This window comes from Rhinatrema bivittatum, chromosome 3, assembly GCF_901001135.1.
Source record: "Rhinatrema bivittatum chromosome 3, aRhiBiv1.1, whole genome shotgun sequence".
NCBI classification, from domain to species: domain Eukaryota; kingdom Metazoa; phylum Chordata; class Amphibia; order Gymnophiona; family Rhinatrematidae; genus Rhinatrema; species Rhinatrema bivittatum.
In genome coordinates, this window is record NC_042617.1 from 51,545,977 (window position 1) to 51,559,082 (window position 13,106).

Genomic DNA, 13,106 nt, shown 5'->3' on the forward strand with positions numbered 1-13,106 from the left:
GGCCCTCTGTTTAGAAAAGGTTTTCTCTGTGCGCCTCCCTCCGTGTGTGTATTATGCTAACTCAAGCCTTAATGAGACAATGGCTAAAAACAGAGTATGGATGTGTGCAAATTAAAAATGTCATAGATTTCCTTCTTAATATAATAGAATTGGCATGAGATATTGGAAACAGAAGTGAGAGTAGTCACTGAAGCATTGTGTTTGCATGATATTTAAATACAAGTGGTGGAGGTATAAGGACCTCTAAGTACACCTGAAAGAGATGGTGCCTTGTAATCATTGTTTCAACAATTGACGGTTGTTTACACAACAGTAGCACATTCTCTGCTGATTTGAATAACAAACATGCTTAAATACCAGCTGGATAATAGAAGGATAATTGAAATGTAGTTTAAAGCTCAGATTTATAAGCATTGTGGCAACACTTTCGATTTTTTTTTTTTTCATACCGTGTTATACATCAGTTCTAGGGTACAGTTTATAAACGCGCTGGATACAATAAAAGCAGATTTATTGCATGCAGTAGACTAGGTCTTCCCAAACCTGTTCAGGTGACCCCACAGCCAGATAGGTTTTCAGGATTCCCAAAAATAATGCACATGCATATTCAATGAGGGTATCCTGAAAACCTGACTGGCTAAAGGGGTCACCAGGACAGCCATAGGAAGCTCTGGAGTAGGTACCATGGCACGTTTAAATATACTAAAAATATTTCATAGTGGATTTCGAATGATCAAACATGCTTCCGCATACTTTATATTGCTTATTACGTGCTGTATGTTCCAAAAACAGGTGTTGGATGGTTTCTAATTTTATAATAATTTCATAGAATTACAACAAGCAAGTGATATACTAACTAGCACAAAATGTCGCAATTGGCACTTCATGATGTGCAAAAGCAACAAATAGTGAGCATTGCTTGTGATAACACACGCACACTTTGACATTTTAGCATGCAAAGCACCATTTGCTAAGTTTTGCAAGTTCGCAATGAATACAATTTTACACATAGTTTTCCACATGCAAAATTGTATTCTAATTAATGGCTAATGAGCCCTTGCAATGGAACGCCATTAGCACACAGCAAAAATGCACATAAAATTGGCTTTGCAGAACATTTCTTGCAAAGGAATGAACTACACCTCAATGTCATGAGGCAGATCTTCCTGGGGGTGGCAGGGGGAGAATTACTCCCAGGGCCAAAGCAAACTGACAGGAGAAAAACTCGATGAAATTTCCTTGCATTTTGTGGTGTTTTGGATTGAAAACACCACAAAACGAAACAAGAATGTTCATTCTGTTTTTCTTGTTGTTTAAAATCTAAAGCACACCACTGCTAACCACTATCACCCCAATACAATTAAATCTTGTCAATTAAAAAAAGAATACATGCACATCTAATCCCTCCAAAGTAGTAGAATTCATGCCACAACCTCATGTATTTTAAAAACATCTAAGAATCTATTTTTCCAGTGAAACTAGGGTTACAAACCGGCTCCAGTTTATTTTCAGGACAGGTTAATGCAATCTCGGTTTTGTCTTGTTAAACTTGTAGTTATTTCCCTAAGAAAAGGATTATAGGCTTGAGTATGTCACTCTCTGCTGAAATACATCAGGAAAATCTCTATTGAGGGGTATAAAAATAAAAGAGAAACAAGGCTATAAATTATAATACAAAACAAGAGGAAGTTGTGGATACAATTAAACACTACGGAAATGGATAATCGAAAGATTAAGAAAAAAAAAACAGCCTGTGCCTGAATAGAGTGAGAAAGAGGAACCGTCTTGCCTCCGTGCAAAAGAAAAAGAAAGCTACAGACCAAACTCTGATAGCAGGGGATCAAAGGTTGCCTTGAATTTGACCTAAGAGATTGAACGTGCAATAAAAGCAGCGCATTGGAATGCCAAATCTGTGCAAAATAAGCAAGCACAGCATGGAGAGGTGGCCACTAAACCAGAAAACTGGACCAGGAAAACATGGGAATAATATTATAGTAACAACTGATATCCTCTGAGAAGCCACAAAAGGTACCAGAAAGCTGCGCTGCAGTAACAGCTCAAGCTGTGACCCTAAGGATGATCATTTCTACCTGTCCTGTTAATTTAATTGTACACAGACATGAGTTTCTACAGAAGGCAAATATGTGAGTTTTAACATTTTGTAGCCTCGGTTTTTCAGCGTACTTTAACCAAAGGAAAACAAAAGAATGCCTTCCAGGCAACACTTAGTCCGTCCGCCTTACCGTCGGTGCATTCGTTTTGAAATGACATGGAAAAAAAAGTTACAATGAAACACTCCGTTTTCTTTCTTGTCGTTTCACAAAACAAAATGAAAAGAATCCTTTCAATTCCTGCTGCCGACCTCTGCCACCGCCACACTCCCAGAACCACCACAATAAAAAAAAATATTAACCCCCCTCTCCCGGTCCTTCCCCAGCCGCCCCCCCCCCCCCCCCCCCCAATACCCATCTTACCCAGTCTGTGGGGTTGAATAGGTCAAAACAGGGTCAGTCAGCCCTGAGAGCAGGTCCATTTTATTGTACAGCCACTCCAGTCATACAGCAAAATAGCACTGGCCCCCAAGGCCAGCTGGTGCCATTTTGACAATGGGACCTGGTGAGGCAGGAGCAGCTGGAGATCACTCCTGCTCCATGTCATCTTATGCAGCCCCCATGGATGGGGTAAGATTTTGATATTCAGGAAGGACAGTGGAAGAGCCAGGGCTGAGCAGGTTAATTTTTGATTTCTGAAAGCACTGGTGTGTTTTTCTGTTGGGCGGGGATCCATCTAAACACTTTTGAATGTGGACCTCCTTGAGTCCACTTACGTGTGCATACACTGTACTGTGGATAGGTTTGAAAGTTGGTCTCGCTATTATCCAGGTGCTTGGAGGTTTATCCTCCTCCCCCAAATAGAGAACCTGCATTTGGGGCAGACAGAAAGATGACAAGGTCTTAGCTCAAGTTCTGAGTATGGACCCCTCTGTTGTAGGACAAACCCAAGATGGAATTACACTAACAAAATTGGTAGAAAACCAGAGAGGAAGAATCTCAGCTGGGCAGACTGAATGGGACAATTTGTCTTCTTGTGCTATAATTGTCTACGTTACTGTGTTACTTTGTAAGTTCCCATCTTTCTCTCCTACAGGCAATGTGCGTCTTAGGAAGATCACATTAACGTTTGGTTTCTCCTTTCTTTAACTATGTTGTAAATAGGTATAAAGGTTTCTTTCTTTTCTCCCCTTTGGAAGTTGTCTATATTTTGACATGGATGGCCAAAATTTCCACAAATATTATAGGCCATTAAACTGGTTAGCTGCATCCACTGTTGTCTATTGCAGTGTTATGCAGTGCTATATCCCCCATGAAAGTAATATTTATTTATTTATTTTAATAATACAAGAACTTACATAAAAAAAGTGATGTAAAAATATAAGTATTTTGAGCTGTAGTTTTGGATTGTCTTTGTTCTGACTAGCCTATGACTCTCCTCTCCCATCACCACCACCACATGGCACCTGTCAAAGAAAAGTTCAACGTGCAGGCTAAGCATATAACCCAGGAGGACCCTTGATAAGGGGGAGAAAAAAATGTCCTTGTGTTTGCTGAATGATACCAATAACTTTATATTTAAGAAAAAAATGTATGTAGGTCTTCCAAATCTGCATCATCATTTCCCAATCCTCTCCTGGAGATACACCTAACTAGTTGGGTTTTCAGGATATCCGTAATGAATATGCATAAGATAGATCTGCATGCATTGGAAACACAGTGCATGCAAATTTATCTCATGCATATTCATTATGATAATTCTGAAAATCTGGCTGGATAGGTATGCTTCTGGGAGAGGGCTTGAAAGCACTGTAGTAGATATATGTTTTAGCACTATATACCCATATCTGAATATTTCAGCACAGAATTTTGGCAGGCTCGTTTCAAATGTTGACTGGAGTTTTTAGATAGATCTCTCATGAGAGAGCACCCTTTCTCCCAAGCTGACATCTCGAGTCTTCCATATCTAAAATACAAGCATTGTATTAACATTACTAAATGATCTATAGTGGTAGAGGTCAAGCATTTACTGTAGCATAACTTTTCTCTAGAAATTTCTAGTCTATATTTTAAATAAATTCTACCAAGATAACAACTTAAGGCAGTCTGAACATCTTGTTTCCGGGAGTGTATCCACAGAGAAGGATATTGACATTTTTTTGTCATTTATAAATATAAATGACCTTCAAATACAATAAATATAATTCACTCACTTATAAAGTCACTAAATGGTGAGTGAAATCACTTACTTCCTTTGTAAGAAAAGGAAAATGAGTCTTGTCAATTGAAAGATGCACAATTCATTTTGACTTAAATTGGAGGTTAAGTATAAAGCATCTCTCTAAACTCATGCACACAACAGCCATGTATTAAGTTTATGAACAAATAATAAGCAATGATACAAAGAAACTCCTTTAGAAATGTGTTGCTAGGTCAAGGATAGTAAATGGAACTGCCATCCATATGCCAAAGTTGGCTAATCAAACCCTTCCTACTAAAATGCCTGTCACAACTAATACATGCATTTTGTATAACTGCAAGTGTTTCATTGTCAGAAGTTTCAATGATTGAGAATTATGTGCAAGATAAAGATCCATTAGCAATATCTTGATACTCAGGTAGTTGCAGTTAGATACTGCAATTATAAAATGTTATAGAACTCAACATTATCTATGACAATGGATTCCCATTATTGCATTTGCCTTACCTCTATATTTTACTGTTTTTTAAATATTTGTTTATATTGCTTTGTTTTAATCATAAACTGCTTTGGATTAAAATTTTATGGAAAAGCAGTATATTAACTATGTTTATTTATAAAGTTATCACAGACAAAATGTAAAGATTCTGTCACAGCTTTTATCTCCATCACGGAAGATGTTTACATACAGGAAAAGGCTAAATTTGTCAGTTTGATTGGCTGGTTCTGTCTTTGGTAGCATATAAGAACATAAGACTTTCCATACTGGGTCAGACCAAAGGTCCATCAAGCCTAGTGTTCTGTTTCCAGCAGTGGCCAAGCCAAGTCACAAGTACCTGGCAGGATCCCAAGGGGTAGATAGATTCCAAGCTGCTTATTCCAAGAATAAACAGTGGACTTCTGCAATTCTATAATGGTTAATGGACTTTTTCTTCAGGAACTTGTCCAAACCTTTTTTAAACACAGCTACACTAATAACTTTCACCACATCCTCTGGCAATGAATTCAAGAGAATTATGCATTGAGTAAAAATATATTTTCTCTTATTAGTTGTAGAGCCCAATAACTTCATTGTGTCCTCTGGTCTTTGTACTTTTCAAAAAAGTAAACAAGTGATTAATGTTTACTCATTCTATTCCACTCATAGACCTCTATCACATCTCCGCTTAGCTGACTCTTCTCCAAACTTAAAAGTCTTAACCTCTTTAGCCTTTCTTCATAGGGGATTTTTTCATTCCCTTTATCATTTCGGTCACCCTTCTCTGTACTTTTCTAATTCAGCTATATCTTTTTTGAGATGTGGTATAAATCATTTTGATCACCTCACTTGTTGTTCCCATTTCCAGGTCATTTATAAATATATTAAAAAGCAGTGATCCCAGAATAGATCCCTGCGGCATGCGACAATTCATCTTTTTTCCATTGAGAAAAATTAACATTTATTCCTAATCTCTGTTTTCTATTAACCAGCTGGCAATCCACAACAGGACACTGCCCCCTATGCCATGACTTTTTAATTTCCTAAGAAGTCTTTCATGAGGTATTTTGTCAAATGCTTTCTGGAGATCCAGGTACACTATTTCAACTGGCTCAACTTTAATCGCATTTAGACCCTTAAAAAAATGTAGCAGATTAGTGAAGTAAGACTTCCCTTGGCTAAATCCGTGTTGGCTTTGTCCGATTAAAATATGCCTAACTATAAAAAAACAGGGGTGGGTAAGAGTATGGGGCAGGGGTGTGGCCTGCTTGTTTGCAGCAGTTGCTACCCCTAATTGAGCTGGATGTTCACTTGGATGCAGATCCGGCGCTGCTCTCTACATTGGTGGTGGGGTGGAGGGGAATTAGGGCTAGAGGGTACTGAAAGCCAATAGTAACAGGTGGGAGAGAGAAAAAGAAAAAAAAAAAAGGATAAAGTGCGTAGCTTGCTGGGCAGACTGGATGGGCCGTTTGGTCTTCTTCTGTCATCATTTCTATGTTTCTATGTTTCATTTCTATATATGTCCCACAATTTTGTTCTTTATGATAATTTCTATCTTGTCGCCTGGCATAGATGTCAGACTCACTGATCTGTAGTTTCCTGGATCACCCCTTGATCCCTTTTTAAAAATTGGCATTACAATGGCAATCCTCCAGTCCTCAGGTACCATAGAAGATGTTACTAATAGTTTACAAGTTTCTAATAGAAGGTCTGCAATTTCATTTTTCAGTTCTTTCAGCACTATGGGATGTACACCATCTGGTCCAGGAGATTTTTTACTCTTTAGTTTATCAATTTGCCCTAGTATATCTTCCAGGTTCATTGAGCTTTGTTGTAGTTCTTCTGAATCATCACCTTTGAATATCATTTCTGGCATGGGTATATCTCTTACATCTTCCTCAGCAAATACTGAAGCAAACAATTCATTTAATCTCTCTGCTATCGCTTTGTCATCCCTAAATGCCCATTTACCATAAATGTACCTGTAAAAGTTTTTATGAGTTTTTGCTTCCACAGCAAGCTTCTTTTCAAATTAACTCTTTGCCTTCGTTATCAATGCTTTGCATCTGACTTGCCAGTGCTTATACTGTTTCCTTCATTCAGATCCCTTTTCCCTTGAAAGATGTTCTTTTAGATATTATAGCCTCTCTCACCTAACCTTTTAACCATTCTGGTAGCCATTTAGTCTTCCTTGTTGCGGTTCTGGTCGTGAGCACCGCAGCCAGGCCCTTACCTCCGGGTTCCCGGACCTGCTCCCGATTCCAGAGGCCTGGTTTGCGGCCTGGTTGGCGGCATCCCCGCTGGGGCTTTGCCGCTGCAAGCCCTCCCATGGACGCCCGGCTCCTAGGCACGCACGTGCGCCACTTGGGTGCTTTCCTAGGCCGTTTCCCGCCAATGGTGACTCCGCCCAACTTCTGACATCAGACGCCGCGGCCTTGATAAGCCGGCCACGGCCATCCAGTCTTTGCCTTGCAACGGGTTAGCCTCCTGGTTTCCTGTTGCGCTGTGCCCCGCAGTGACACGCCTTGCTTCGTTGCTCCGTTCCTGCTGCAGTACCTGCTTGGTTCCTGCCTGCCTGCTACAGTACCTGCTGGTTCCTGCTCACCTGCTACAGTACCTGCTGGTTCATGCTTGCTTGCTACAGTACCTGCCGGTTCCTGCTCCCCTGCTACAGTACCTGCTGGTTCATGCCTGCTTGCTACAGTACCTGCTGGTTCCTGCTCTCTTGCTACAGTACCTCCTGGTTCCTGCTTGCTTGCTACAGTAGCCGCTGGTTCATGCCTGCCTGCTCAGTACTGGTTTGGTTCCTGCCAGCCTGCTACAGTACCCGGTTGGCCCCAGTCCGCCTGCTACAGTTCTTGCCTGGTTCCAGTATCTGAATCCTGCTACAGCTCCTGCCTGATCCCAGTACCCGGTACCTGTTGCTGTTCCTGCCTGGTCCCAGTACCCGAATCCTGCCACAGTTCCTGCCTGGTTCCAGTACCCGAGTCTCGCTACAGTTCCTGTCTGGTTCCAGAACCTGAACCCAGTTACAGTATTGCTACTGTCTTAGTCTGGTTACAGTTACCTGTCCTGATCCACAACCCGCCTATGTCCCAGCGGCCGGGCCCCTACAGGCACCTCCCGGGGGGGCTTCGGCTTCTAAGGGTGAAGCCACCTAAGTCCTAGCGGTTGGGCTCCTACGGGCTCCTCCTGGGGGAGTACCAGCTTCCAGGGTGAAGAGCATCTACGTCCTGCCTGAACATCTGCCTACCGGCCTGCTACTCACTAGAGACTTTGACCATCTTTCCCCGTCTCCAGCAAGTCAACCCAAGGGTCCACTAAACAGAGACTCCCCATAACAGGTTGCAAGGCCATGGACTCGGCGGATGCACCCGCTCCCTCGGATCTGCCCGGGATGGCCTGGAGGATGCTACAGCACCAGAGCTGCATAGAGACATTGGCAGCCACGGTGGAACAGCTATCCTTGTGCCTAGAGTCCTTGTCTTCCGCTGGCGGGGCCCCCAAGTGTCACAGCTCCTCTGTGACTCAGCTACCGGCACCCTCTCGTTATGCTGGTGATGTAAGGATCTGCCGCGGCTTCTTGAACCAATGTTTTGTACGGTTCTCCTTGTTGCCCCGGCATTTCCCCTCGGATGCAGTGAAAGTGCATGTATCCTGTCCCTGCTTAATGGGAAAGCCTTAATTTGGGCTTCTCCCGTCTGGGAAAACAATGATTCCTCGTTAACGAACTTACAATGATTCATCACGAACTTTCACCAGGCCTTTGATAAGCCCACCCGAGTAGCCATGGCTACATCTGACCTGCTGCAACTTCGTCAGGGGGCTCGCTCCTTGACAGATTATGCAATGGAGTTTCGGACTTTAGCCCAGGAAGTAGGTTGGCAAGATGGTAGTCTTAAGGTCATCTTCCTGGAAGGCCTCTCTGGACGCATAAAGGATGAAATTGCTGCTCGAGATCTGCTGGAGGACCTCAACGTCTTGATCGAGATGGCTGTCCACATTGCCTGCTGCCTACAACAATGAGCCAAGGAGCAATGCTCCTCTCGCCGTAGCCCGGCTCGTGGGCCGAGACCTTTGCCCTCACCCAAGAGTTCCAGTCCAGACACTCCCACCTGTGAACCTATGCAACTGGGACGGGCCCCGCTCTCTGCTGAAGAAAGGCAACGTCGGCGTTCATTGAGGTTGTGCATGTATTGTGGCCAGAAGGGCCACTTCTTGGCACGCTGCCAGGAGCGTGTGGAAAAATGCCAAAGCCTAGGAGGTCGGGAGGAGCTCCTCCTAGGTTGTACTACAGCTCCTCAATGCACTGTCCCTGTTACCTTGGAATATCCTGGAGGCTCCTTTGAGACGATGGCGGTCCTGGATTCCGGAGCCAGAGGTAATTTCATCCTGCAGGACTTAGTCTCCCAGTTGCGAATCCCTACGCATAGATGGGAGGTCCCGTTGCGAATTACCTCTATCCAGGGGACGCTTCTTCCCGGACCTGTCCAGATGTCCACAGCACCCATTACGGTCCACAACGGGGCGATCCATTTGGGTGGTCCAGATGGAACTGCCGTAATAAGTCCTTGTCGAGGATATTACGGGCCGGTTCCCAAGAATTATCCTCGGGTCTGCAACCCTCCCAGGCAAGCAAGTATTCCAATCGGCGTTGATGAAACCGGACATCCAAAACTTCATGCACTTGATACATGACCTCGTCCGGTACTGAAGGATCCGATGGTTCAGGGACCCGGGAGGGTACCTGGATAACACAAGAGGCTTCAGCAACGACACATGGAAGATGTCATGTAAATCATTTTCATAGTAGTATGCTGATTTGGTTATAGAAAAAAGTCATGAAAACATTTAGATGTACTAAAATACTTTTGTCTACAAAGATGTACAAATGTCAGATAAGTACTTGAATGAATATGCTCAAATAGGTCAGGCTGAGACGTTGCAAAGAGCTTCAGGACAAACGGTTATCATCCGCAAATTTGATAACCTCACTCTCGTATTCCTTTCAAGATCATTTATATATATATTGAAAAGCACCGGTCCAAGTAGAGATCCCTGAGGCTCTCCACTGTTTACCCTTTTCAACTGAGAAAATTGTCCATTTAATCCTACTCGCTGGTTCCTGTCTTTTAACCAGTTTGTAATCCACAAAAGGACATCGCCTCCTATCCTATGACTTTTTAGTTTTCTTAGAAGCCTCTCATGAGGAACTTTGTCAAATAGGGATGTGAATCGTTTTTTGACGATTTAAAATATCGTCCGATATATTTTAAATCGTCAAAAATCATTAGAGGCGATATTCAATAGGAATTCCCCCGATTTATTGTCAAAAATCGTAAATCGGGGGAAGGGGGAGGGCGGGAAAACCGGCACACTAAAACATCCCTAAAATCCACCCCGACCCTTTAAAATAAATCCCCCACCCTCCCGAACCCCCCCAAAATGACTTAAATTACCTGGGGTCCAGAGGGGGGGTCCCGGTGTGATCTTTTACTCTCGGGCCTCCGAACAATGAAAACCAGCCGCACTAGTCACAATCCTTCACAATCTCCTCATATAAGCTCCCTCTCTCTGGCACCCACACTCAAGCATCTTCCCCCCCCCCCCCCCCCCGCTCTCTCACCTCCCATGCTCTCTCTCACCCTCCCCTCCCCTCTCTCACACCCCTCTCCCTGCCTGTGTGAGGGGCAACACTGAGAACAGGGTCAAACTCTGGGACTGGTGATAGAGTGGAAGGGGTTGAGCCTAGAGGTGGAGGGGAGAGATATTGGCAGGTGGAGGAATTGGAGCCTGAGAGGGCAAAGTGGCCAGGGGAGTAGGGAGAGCGAGTGGGACACTCTTACAGTGAATTTCTAGGGAATTTCTGCTCAAAATATTTAAAATTCTGCATCTTTAAGTAATAACTGTTTTCTGTATTAATTTAAAATGTTGTCTCTCTCACCACATTCAAAAAATGGCGCCTCAGCGTCTATGCCTGAAAGGTGTACCTGTTCACATTTAAATCAAACAAAACTACCATACGTCACCGGAAATGCCCACTAAGTTTTTTGCCCACTAAGTTTTTTATTGTGACTAGTGCGGCTGGTTTTCATTATTCGCGTATGGGCATGTCTTCCTCTGTTGCTTGTGAGTTTGTAATCACATTTATTTTATTTTCGTTTTTAAGGGTTGAAGAACATTTGCTCGATATTTAGATCTTGCTAAGATCTCCTGAAGAAGATTGTGTATCAATCGAAACATGTCGGGACAGCTTTAAATGGGATGATTGCGTTTCATATTTTATGAGCCTTTTGGGCTATATCAGATTAAGTGGCTAAGTATTTGTTTCTTCAACATTTGGGGTATTAGGATTTTAGATTTGGGTAGTTTAAAATGTGGGAAATACAGTATAATTTGATTTAAGATTTCAGATTTCTTTAGTGGTGCATAATCACAGTTCTTTAAATTATAAATTAAAAGAATACAAAATTTTTTCTTCATATAAAAATAAAGTAATGACTTTGCAGCATGATGACAATAAATGATTACAAGTAACAAACTGCTTCAGTGACCGATTACGGCTTGCGGCCCACTGAGTGGCGAGAGGCTGCAGAGTGAGATCTTGAGGCAATCATTGATGATATTGTCATCTGTTGGCATACAAGTTGTTTATTGTAATATTTTTGGTTTCATATTTAGTACATGGGATTTGTATCCTTTTTCCTCTCTCTTTTTTTGATTTATGATTACTTAAAGAATGTCATGTAAATTGTGTTATTTTGACCAATATAAAGTTTGCAGAATTTTACAGAATTTTAAATTTTTGTGTACAGAATTCCCCCAGGAATACTTATAGCTAACTTCAAATCAAATAACACAGCTTGTGATTTTTTTCGGCAAGTTGCATTATTTGATTTGCCTTGTTTAGGGTATTTATGAGTTGATTAGCAAGCATTTGAATGATAATTGGCTCTTTTAAATATGTGTGGTCCCATGATTCTCATGTCGCAGGACAGCCTGGGAGGGCCCGAACCCTGACACTATTCTAATGGTATTACTGGTGACCCAGATGAAAGGTGATGTCAAGGCCTACCTGTGCTCAGCAAAAGCCTTTGGTGGGGCGACCTTTTGGGCTGTTTCAGCCATTGCCGGTCCCCAAGCAACCCTGGACCCATTTGTCCACCAACTTTGTGATAGACCTCCCTCTTTCTAATGGCTGCTGTACTATATTGGTTGTGATCCACCGATTTTCTAAGTTGGCTCACTTCATGGCACTCCTGGGCATCCCCTCAGCACCTAAATTGGCATATCTCTTCACTTCTCACATTTTTCATCTGCACAGTGTCCCACAGCATAAAGCCTCTGTGTGAGGCATCCAGTTCATAGCCAAGTATTGGCGTTTACTCTGCCATAAATTCAGTAATATCCTTGACTTCACTACTGCCTACCACCCACAGGCTAATGGTCAAGTGGAACATATCAACCATACCCTGAAGACCTTTTAGAGAGCATTTATTAATGCATGACAAGATAATTGGGGTACTCTACTCCCATGGGCTGAATTCTCTCACAACTCTCATGTTAATGCTGCCTCAGGGTCCTCCCCATTCTTGATCATGTATGAGAGACAGCCAGTTCCCCCTCTTTCAGTCCCACTCTCTGTCTCGTTACCAGCAGCCCAACTGAAGGCTAAGGAACTGCACAACCTCGGGGTACAAACTGAGGAAATGTTTCGGAGGGTGGCCCAATGAGCCAAAAAGACAGTGGACATTCATTGGCGACTGGCTCCCCAATTTAAACCAGGAGATGGGTTTTGGCTAAGCATCTGCCACATCTGGCTCCGGTTATCTTCCATAAGACTTGCGCCATGTTACATTGGACCTTTCCCCATTACTCACCAAGTTGGCCTTGTCTCTTTCCAGTTGCGACTAATCGCTTCTTTGAAGATTCACAATGTGTTCCATGTGTCATTGCTCAACCTCTTAATTCTCTCTTGGCCCTCCCGAAGAGTGCTGAAACTGCCAGACCTATCCTCCGAGGAGAACCAAGTCTGGGGGGAGGCTGTAGAGGAGAGGGGTACTGTTATGTCTGTCCGACTGTGGGCTCATCTCACAGCCGGCCGCTCTCACCTCTCCAGGTTTGGAGTACCTCCAATGCTGCAATGAACACACGTGCATAGGCCTGGCCACACTGGAGGTACCACTCCATGGAGTGGGCCATCCTAAGCACACGTGCACCATGGCCAGATTTAAAGGGCCCATGGTGGGAAAACCTCTGCAGCCCCCTCCATGACGTCAGCGGGCATGGATATTTAAACCTGGACCTAGCCAGCATCACACATCTCAGCAATGGGTCAACTCCCTTGGAGACTAGTTCACGTGGTTCCTGACTCATG